Source organism: Ambystoma mexicanum, chromosome 7p, assembly GCF_040938575.1.
Source record: "Ambystoma mexicanum isolate Mex_15411 chromosome 7p, UKY_AmexF1_1, whole genome shotgun sequence".
NCBI lineage: Eukaryota > Metazoa > Chordata > Amphibia > Caudata > Ambystomatidae > Ambystoma > Ambystoma mexicanum.
The window spans coordinates 940511175-940519058 of NC_090939.1; the positions used below are offsets into that span (position 1 = coordinate 940511175).

The window sequence follows — 7884 nt, forward strand, 5'->3', positions numbered from 1 at the left end:
GAAAGAGAAGAGGATCATAAAATGGACATCAGACATGAATGAGAGTTTTTGCAGAACTAAAAGAGGCACCAGTGCATGCACCCGTGTTAGCAACATTAAAGTATAGCAAGAAATTCCATTTGTTCTCTCATTCAGATGGCTCAGTGACAACAGCTGTCCTCACACAAAAGAAGCTGCAGGGACATCAACCACTAGCTTACTACAGTGGAACCTTAGTCCCAATTAGGCAAGGACACTTGCCTTGTGAACAATCGCTTGCGGCTGTGGCATTAGCAATTGAGAAGGCATCAACAATTACCATGGGGTATCCCATAGTATTATACGTGGAACACTCATATGCATGGACAGGATGAAGGAGACCTACGGGTAAAAGAGGCAGAAATAGAAGGGGCAGACATGCTCTATATTGACAGATCCTCAAGTATTGACCCAGAGACAGGAAGGAGACATACTGGTGCGGCAGTGGTATGCTGCATAAATGTAATAGCATCCCAGCAGCGGCTACCATCACAATATTCAGCAGAGGCAGCAGAATTGGTGGTGATCAGAGCACTAAAAATGATGGGGGTGCATGCAGCAAATATCTTTTCCGATTCTGTCTGTGACATCAACTATCCATTCCGGAAAGGCACTGTGGGAAAAGAGAGGATTTAAAAGAAGTGATGGTTCTCCTGTAAAACATGCATAACTATTAAGGGAATTGAGGCATTAAAAGCTCCAGTTGTGGTGGCAATACTAAAATACCACACCCATACAGGAAAACAAGACAGGGCATCAATGGGGAACAAAATGGCTGACAGAGCGGCAAAAGTAGCAGCATATTTACCAGAGGAAGGGGGAGTGCTGAGGTACCCCGTGGAAAGGGTGCCACTGATGTGAAAACAAAGAAGAGTGGAGAGGAAGAAAGGGAGGAAAGTTTCAATATGATCCCCATAGTACAAATAGAATTACAAGAAGTGCCAAAAGAGGAAAAATAACTATGGATTAACATAGGGTGTTCACTGTCACCAACAGACCTGATTTGGCAGAATAACACAGGGAAGCATGCAACGCCAAAACAAATTAAGTGTAGCTTGAGAAGAGCTGCATTTCCCCACTCATGCATCCAAACAGGGCATGGCAGCAGAGCTGAGTGAGGGATGGTACGTCATGCAAGCATGCATGAGCGAGTAAATGAGTTTGCAAACCATACAATTTCCCACAAACAGTTTCTGTCTGGTCACACATTGAAAACATTAAGGGGAACAAAGCCACGGACGGAAGGGTCCTTCCGGCACTTGCATATCATCTATGTAGACATGCAAGAGAGATGTGCCTTCTACAGGTACATAGTATCAGTCTGTCCATTTTCACATTGGCTTGCGGCGGGACCCTGTGCAAAGTGATGCCAAACCTGTGGAGAAGTTTCAAGTGAGAGAAGTATTCCCAAGATGGGGCATATGTGAAGAGATAAGATCAGATAATGGTCAGCACTTTGCCAATTATCTCTTTGAGGACATAACACGTCTTCCAAGGAATTAAACTTTGCACCATTTACCGGCCCCAGAAGCAGAATTGTGGAAAGGATAAATGGCTTACTAAAAGAGCGCTTGGCTAAGCTAATAAATACTGTGTGTCAAAATTGGCTTTTCTGCCTACCTGTTGCACTCTTTTCCCTCTGTAACAAACCTTCTGCGGATCACCACCCAACTCTGCATGAAATTTTAACAGGAAGGAGAATGCATGCGCCTGTTCTGCCTTCACATTCAATTTCAGACACCAAACCAAGCTCAGAAATCCTTGGAAAGGAAATAAAAAACTGACTGAGATGACAAATGCGCTTTGCTACATTTCCCGCCAGGTCCAGCAGTCTACAAACCCGCCAACCAACACTGAAGAGAGTACACAAGCATTCCCACAAACACAGCCACTCTATCCGGGGGACAAGATCCTCATTCGAAACACAGTAACAAAGTGGAAAGCGCCTCCGTATTGTTGTCCTTTTGAAGTAATCTTCTCAACACCCACAGCAGTGAAGATAAAAGAACGTTGTGCATGGACTCATCACACCGAAGTTCGATGAGATACCTGCATCATGTTGGAAAGACGAGGAGTGACTTGACAGGAAGTATAACCCAATTTACATTAACATGTTATGCTATAATAAGGTGTTACAGGAAACCCCCCCCCCCCAATGAAGATGGACAAGGGAAAATAAGAGGGGCTGGGATTGATGAGAAGAGTGGGGCAAAAGTAAAAAGAATATTGTTCTGCATCTTTGTTTTCTGTCTTCTTCTGGTATATAGCACATAAGGATAAATTGAGCCCATCAGCTGGTGGTGAGATGGAAACACACTAAGAAGTGTTGCTAGCACACTGGAATTATTAAAAACACTGTCGGGAGGGAGTAAATCTGGCCTCAGAAAATATACGATATGGGGGAAAATGAAGAACTGGGACGGGGAGAACCAATGATGCCTGGTACATGTGCTCACCGATTCCACACCTCACAGGAATGCAAAAGCAATTGTTGCCACAAGAGGGGACAGCAGAAGAGGGTGGGTGTCTGGTGCCTCTGGCTTTGAGGAGAAACAGGAGTATGCTCCAGAGACATACGGTAGAAGTAATGTGGGTTGATTAGTGGGAAGAGGTGTATGAGGAAAACTCTACAACTGAAAAGCATGGCACAGGAGGAGATAAATGAGCACATGGTTCTGGAATATGTAACGGGGTGGGGGGGGCCCCCAAAAGGGAAAAAAAAGTGTAAAATGTCCATAAAAGAATATATTGTAAAACCTCCACATGGAATGATGTGCCATGGTGCCACACCAGGCCCTTGATGCAAATCCAGGGATTCGGTTACACAATAGAAATGGGAAAGAGGGATGGCACAGTGCCGTGCAGATGGTTTGATGGGCTTAGCAGAAAGGGTGGTTAAGAAAATAAATGCTAGATGATTTGGAACAGTCATATACACGTTTTAACGTGGATAAATGACAACACACACACCCAGAAAACAAAAAGGCACCGACACACTGTTCTCTTCGTTTTAGAGCCAATGGAACAATAATGCTAGGGATGAATACCGGCTGCAGGATGGCGATTGACATGGTTGCAGAAGGGCACTGCTGCTGTAATTGACACTGGGGAATGGGGGGCGTGCAGGGCAAGAGCATACGCCCAACTAGCACCAGATTGGGAGGGAATAACCCGACATTAGTGGTGCCCCAGGCAGACTTCATACCTCTCAATGGGTTGTCCACGGTTAAGGAAAAAACAGAAAAACCAAACCAACATAAGGTAACAAGAAGAACAGGTCAAGTAGTAACTATATCTCGGCGTAGTCCACCAAGGCTTAGAGAATATTCCATCTCATTTGAAACTGTTCAGTTCAGCATCAGTTTTCTCTTCTGGTACCTGGGGTGCAAGCTGCAGCCAATGCAAAATGGATGCAGATTACCCGCTGCAAACTGCTCCAACTGGCAAATGCAACTGAAAAGGGACTCAATGCGGTGCGTGAAGAACTACGGGCTCTGCGGTTAATGAGCCTCCAAAACTGTTTTGTTCTCGATCTCATCATGGCAACGGAGGGAGGGGTGTGTCATAAGATAATTCCCGCCAATTACGCTACAAATGGATCAATCACAGAGGCGGTAAAGGAAATAAAGGACAATGCACAAGAGACTGACGAAAGAGGAGCAAGTCATTTCATCAGCATTGCGATTGGATTCATTGTTCTCCTGGGTACCCAACTGGCTTAAGGCTATGTGTAAGATAATTGGCCAGACTAGATCCATATCCCACAAAGTGTGCGGTGTCCCATGTAGGTGAGGACGCCTCAAGAGTCAGGCCAACAGCGCAGTCTCAACAATGTTGTGCTAAACATGGAAATCAGAGGCTGCTGTGCCGAGAAAGTCACATGGGTGAATATTTTTCTCTTATGCCTGCCTTGGCCACTACATGTGCTCCGTTTCTGCATATTTATAAAGATATGAGTGTTTATTGCTACTACACGCAACTGTAGCATGAAAGAAAAGATTTCACTGGTGCAAACAGTTCTGTACCTATTCCCTTGGTAGGAATTCCACAGACTTATAGCATGTTCTGCATTTGCGTTCAACCTGCTCTGCATGTTGGAAACTTGCATTGCTACGGTCTGTGATGGACCTATTCTTAGAAAAACACTTGCACTGCCGAAAACTAAAAATAGCTTGTTATGTGGGATGGATCCCCCGTGGAGTACCTCGTTGACTTTTTAGCTCTCTGTGCCGTACCAGAAACCAAAAGAAAACATCCATTTGCAGATCCGTCTGATCCCACCACTCCGAGCAGTCCAGCCCGAAACAGCCAACAAGTCTTGGAGCAAAAGTACCAAGAACACCACCCAACAAGTGTTTCTTCCTAATCAAGAGCAGTTAATGAGCTGCAGCTCCCTCTCTAGGGTGAGAGAAGAAGAAAAAAAAAAACAAGTCCAAGCCTGGATTACACTTACTCCCTGTTTTGAAACACCTAAAGTGATTCAGAATTAGCCACCAATGTGCAAAGTCCTGTGATATGGCAAAGTCAGCAAAGCGTGAAGTAAGCACTCCTGAGCAAGTTATAGTTCAGCAAACAAGCCATTTTACGTGTTCTCCCCTTCCAGTACAAAACTTATCGCATCACTGGCTAATATGAGAAGGAATCTTGTACTGATTTGCGCTGGTTCCTGTTCTGTTTGCAGAATGCACCACTTTATATATATATATATATATTCTGTGAGAAAAGCATATATTGTTGCTACTTGTGGGTCTGGTCAGAGTAAGGAGAAGAACCTTGTACCACAACTGCTACCTGTGTTTTCAAGTTGCAAGCTACTAGCCAGCCACAAAAAGTCACATCAATTATATACATACACACAGCACACCATTTCTTACTCACCAAGAGTCAAATATCACGAGCCATTGGCGAGTGCAAATGTTGTGACCTGGCATATAGCATGCAAGTCTGCACTTGGCCATACACAAGGTTTACCCAATTTATGGTCACATAATGTGAGCATGCAAGGCTGTACCTGGTCATATGAACATGAGACCCTGGTATATTTTGACTGGATATGTAACTCTGGATGTGGTTATATAAAAAGATGCCCATCATTACACACATGCTAATGCATTATTATGTGAAGCATTAGTAAATGAGAATATGCAACAACAAAAGTGAAAAACTGATGTTTTGAAACAATGAAGGGGCATCGGGCGATTCCTCCAAATCTACTGTTAAGCTATTATCTGATCACACCAAAAATTGGAAACAGGCTCTGCCACCTGTAACAAGCAAATATACAAAAAAGGCAGCCTGGACAGTGTTCCTGTGAGATATATGCGTATTTCACTACAATATAGGCCTTAAAGCACTGCGCCATGGAAATTTAGAGGTGAATTGTGATACCCTCTCCCCGTCTCCAGGATGGCATCTATACCATGGTCTGTGGGGTGAAAAAGGAAACGGGGGCAAGTGGGAAAAGCCAGGGAGACAAAAACAGTCTTAGCTCACAAACTATATGGAATTGAAAACATAAGAGTGAGTGATAGTTGGAATAAATGCATAGTTTTCAGTGTTTTACCAGAAGAACATCAAAAGAAGGGACGAGAGCATAATTTATTGGGCAGCAGAACTTTAATTGAAACCTGTGCTCCAGATAAGATTTTGAAGTGGAAGGATTTTACTCCCTATGTTTTAAAGTTGGGAGTAAAATGATTTTTACAGAGTAAAATTGTAAGTCCTATTCCCAATAGAAGTATTTTAGAAGTGCACAAAAATGTTTTAACTGTAATACGCAAATATTTTTGTAATAATTACTCCATTGCACCTAGTTATTCATACACACATATATTAAAAGATGCATGTTTACTTCATCTGATCAGGATGTAATAAAAGTAGTTTGTTCCTGAGGTACAACATACACTACTGGTCCAAACATATCCATGTAGCTGTGTGAAGAGGCTTAAGGTCCTACGTGTTTGTTTCCTATTTTTTGTTTTATTTGTACTCCCCATTTTTATTTTTTGGGCTTAAAAGTGTCCAATACACCTTTATCTCTAGGACTGATTGTGACCATTAGTGGGGTGACAGTACTACATTAAGTCTTGTCAATGCGTGATGGTTTTGGAGGTGTGATCAAAAGTTGATAGGAGTTATGAGGATACTAACCTGATAATCATATTGGATCCCTTCCTGCTGATGGCTGGAAAGGATTCGCTGCATGTCGAATGTTAGCTAAGGAACACAAAAACAAGAGTTCTGCCCCCCCCCCCCCCCCTCTTACCACCTGTTCTCCCATTAAAGAAGATCATCTACCCCACTGCAGAAGGTATAACCGATTGGTCTTGGGTGGAAAAGAGGAGTATTGAACTTGTATTTAAATAACTTGGTAAATAAGCCACTGGAATGAAGCAGACAAGAATTCAATGAGACGGTATGGTTTTAAAACATTGCCTGCATTTTAGGTGGGTCAGAGGAGACAACAGCATGGGAGGGCAACTATCCGTGTAACCAACAGAGCAAGACAGCACAGCAGCTTCGCCATTCACACTAAAAGACGTTATCCGACTGAACTATGCTGTATCTTTGAGATCAAAACTGAGGTGAAAGTAAATGGGCGTTCGAGTAGGACACTGGGAGGTAAACGGGGAAACTCTCTTAACCGGTTGAGTCTCCTAAGAGAGTGGTAGGATGTTATAGGAGAGGGAGGACACTGGTCTATGATAAGTATTTCCTAGGACAGCGAGCCGATGGGAGTGGGCAGTTCAAGCAGCTAAGCCTTAGAGAAGACGTTCAGTCAAGAGGTGCGCGAGGGCCGCGGTAAGGAATTGTGACCCACGCACCGCACACACAGCTGGCAAGCATGCCTGGCGCTCCTAGTGTCTAGGAAATTAAAAGAACATAGACAAGCAATAGTCAAGAAGCAACTGCAACATGTTTTAGGGGGAGGGGTTCTAAGGAAATGCCAAATAAGGGAGGGGCGCGGCCGTCGCAAACCTTTCTAATCCCCAGTTTACTGTGGAGGGCTATACGTCTCTACGACAGAGCTTCTCTTTACCTGTGCCAGAACGCCTGGTCCCGAGCGGATATAGCTGCCGGTAGATGACTGTACGGGAACAGCAGGCCGGTACGTGGCACAGCTCAGAGGCCACCGAGGGCATAGACATAAAAGACGGCCCGCCTCATCCGCGACCGTAAAGAGCGTTGAATGACGGTAGCCATATTAGAAGGGGCACATTTTCCAGTTCGCGACTTTTCACACCTAGTTGCACAGAATTATTATAATATGAACGACGGCTCTTCTTCATATAAGTTACGGGATATTATTTTTAATATGTCCACCACCTTAGCCAACTCTAACTTAGGCTACGGAAGCAATTGTGAACATTTTCTCAAAAGAATGAAATGTTTCGGTACAATTTATTCCAGAGTCTATTAAATGAAACATCAAACAAACGAAATACTTTTTGCGTGAAAACGAAGCCCGTTCGTCTAGAAATGGTCGCCGCTTTCTTTTGAGAGTAATTTCGGAGGACTCCAGTAGACATTTGACATAGTCTTACTTCTTTAATTTCGATGCTCCTTCTGAAGGTCCCATGTTATTTCCAACCCGGAAACGAACAGGCCGGTGAGCAATAGTTCCTCCTGGACACAGAAAGCTTCCGCTTGTCTTGCGGTCGGCTTGAATATTTAATAAATCTAATTCAGATTTTCAACACATACGTTTAAGAAAGTAATAATTCTATTAAAGACACGGACGAAGGATTATGCTCCTTTACTGAACTCTAGCAGCATTACAATACTGCGCCATAGCTCTCAACTCACAGGCTTTTGGTGTTGTCACCCGCCTTGTAAAGGGCTGACTCACCCGCCAAGCCTCCTGCA

The 7884-nt window shown here is 43.8% G+C and overlaps 1 protein-coding gene across 2 annotated transcripts in view; it reads right to left on the reverse strand.

The window, feature by feature from the left end:
• Nucleotides 1–7614, reverse strand: part of TFG (trafficking from ER to golgi regulator) — a 281045-nt gene extending 273431 nt beyond the window's left edge. Inside the window, exon 1 of one of the 2 annotated variants that reach the window (XM_069637270.1) lies at nt 7563–7614. The gene's annotated coding sequence lies outside the window, so the exon portion shown is untranslated. Of the gene's footprint in view, nt 1–7057; nt 7182–7562 lie in introns of those variants that run through there. The other variant, XM_069637269.1, reaches the window with a different exon arrangement.
• Between the last annotated feature and the right edge of the window lie 270 nt (nt 7615–7884).